Genomic DNA, 2,510 nt, shown 5'->3' with positions numbered 1-2,510 from the left:
CTCTCTCTCCCTCTTCCTCCACTCCCAACCCTGCTTGCACTCCCTCTCTCAAATAAATAAATTAAATCTTTTTAAAAATAAAATATTTTGGGGAATCTCTGGGTGGCTCAGAGGTTTTGCGCCTGCCTTTGGCCCAGGGTGTGATTCTGGAGTCCCGGGATCAAGTCCCACATCAGGCTCCTGGCATGGAGCCTGCTTCTCCCTCTGCCTGTGTCTGCCTCTCTCTCTCTGTCTATCATAAATAAATAAATAAAAATAAATCTTAAAAAAATAAAAATAAAATATTTTAAAAAGCAAATAAGGGATCCCTGGGTGGCGCAGCGGTTTGGCGCCTGCCTTTGGCCCAGGGCGCGATCATGGAGTCCCCGGATCGAGTCCCGCATCAGGCTCCTGGCATGGAGCCTGCTTCTCCCTCTGCCTGTGTCTCTGCCTCTCTCTCTCTCTCTCTGTGACTATCATTAAAAAATAATAATAATAAAAAATAAAAAGCAAATAAAAATCAACTATTTCTACTTAATGATGTCTGAAAAGTCTTCCATTTTTTACAATGACTATATGGTAATTCAAGTCTGTAGATTTAAATTTTTGATTTTTTGACTATTATAAAAGTTTAACAAAAAAAGTTTAACATGAAAACACACATGACTTTATTTTTATATTGCAGTAAAAACAGGTACTATATGGAGAGAGGACATGTGGAAGCAGTTGATTTCTTCTAATGAACACACTCATTCCAAGGCTCCTAACATGATGATACTATTTCCTCATATTACCACTATTCCAATATGGTTCTTTTTCCCACTAGTTGCCATCCCCACACATTCATCTATCACAAGATTCATAAACAGATCGAACTCCTGTAATATTCCTTGGACATGTTGGCCACCACTTAACTTCAATGATAATTTCTTGCCCATAAGTTTTTCAACTTGGGAGGGTGAGCTTTGCTCATGGTGTCTACCGAGTAAGCTTAAATATGCCTCCAAATGGAATTTGGTTTACATTTTTAAAATTAAATTAAAATTTTTATTGTGGTAAAGCACATGTAACATAACATTTGCCATCTTGTCCATTTCCAAGTGTTTAATTCAGTGGCATTAAGTACATTCATACTGTTCTGCAACCGTCACCAACCATCTACAGAACTTTCCCATCATTCTGTACTAAACCTCTGTACCTACTAACAACTCCCCATTTGCCTCTCCCCAGCCCTTGGTAACTACTGTTCTACTCCGTCTCTATGAATTTGACTATTTCAAGAACCTCACATAAATGGAATCATATGAAAGGGAGCAAAATACATGATCCCAAAATATGTCAATTTGGCATGTGGATTATTTTGAACTGAAGGCAATCACCTGCATACTCAACAAAAATTTCTCTCTCTTAACTACTTAAACTACTTAAATTAATTTAGTAACAGTCTTGACCTAGAAAGAGAGCTCTTACCAAAGGTAACTTTTTTAATTGAAAGATTAATCTGTACAGCAGGGCAATCACCTAATTCCCTAATATCTGCTCTTCTTATGGTCTTCTTATGGCCCCAGGCTCCCATCCCATTTCTTAGTTTAGGATGGCATTTAAGCCTCAACTGACTGACTAGTCTTTGGACTCTAATGGTCTTTGTGGGGTCCTCATATGTATGAAATTAAATGTTTTTCTCCTATTAGTCTGTCTTATATCAATTTAGCAGCCAAGGGTAGAGGAAAGATTTTTCCTTCCCAATAGTCAGCACAGGTGGCAGGATGAACCATTGACTGGACACTACTTGCTTTGAAGCTGCTGCAGCAGAGAGCTCCTGGGATCTCTGATAAGCACTAGCAGAAGGCAAGAATTGTTACTTCAGTCTCCCACATCTCTGCCCACAGCTACTGGTAGAAGAATGAGTGGTGACTCTTTTTCTCCCCTCTTTTTTTCTTTTTTAAAATTTAGGTAAGTGGGAGAAAATATTTGTGCAACTAGTTCCTTGGATTTATTGACTCAGCTAAAGAATTGTTAGGAGTACTCTTGATTTTTGTTGATCATTTTCCTCCTAGAGATGGTCACTGTTTTCCTTTGTCTCTATTGTGTCATTTGTCATGAGGAAGAAAACCATTGGGAAGAATGCAGGTGTAAGGCCTGTGAGCCTGCTGTTTGACCTGGCCTCACAGCACAGTGAGTCCATGGTTTTCACCAGACCAATGTTCACTTAGACAAACTCTGCTGTGGGCATGGTCTAGCACATTATGGCTATTAGAGCAAATGCTACCTAACTCAAAGACTCTTGTGTTAGGATAAGTTAGTCACAGAACAGGTTGGACTGACCATAGGTTAGCTGCCAACCGCAAAAAACATTTCTGTGTAATGAGGCACACTGTAAACCACCACACAATCCCTACCCCTGGGGCACATATCCCTCCTATGTGTTAGTTTGGCTGAGAGACCCTTTTAGCTTAGCTAAAGCTGTTGATATACGTATAAGAAATATAAGAAAACCCGAATATGGTTTCTCTTTTGCCCTGTTCTGTGTT

General features: G+C 39.5%; 1 pseudogene; it reads right to left on the bottom strand.

Moving 5' to 3' along the window:
• Positions 1 to 728: 728 nt before the first annotated feature.
• Positions 729 to 917, bottom strand: LOC129522558 (small nuclear ribonucleoprotein G-like; annotated as a pseudogene).
• Between the last annotated feature and the right edge of the window lie 1,593 nt (positions 918 to 2,510).

This window comes from Nyctereutes procyonoides, unplaced genomic scaffold, assembly GCF_905146905.1.
Source record: "Nyctereutes procyonoides isolate TBG_1078 unplaced genomic scaffold, NYPRO_anot_genome, whole genome shotgun sequence".
Lineage (NCBI taxonomy): Eukaryota > Metazoa > Chordata > Mammalia > Carnivora > Canidae > Nyctereutes > Nyctereutes procyonoides.
This window is presented reverse-complemented; position numbering and strand designations above follow the sequence as displayed.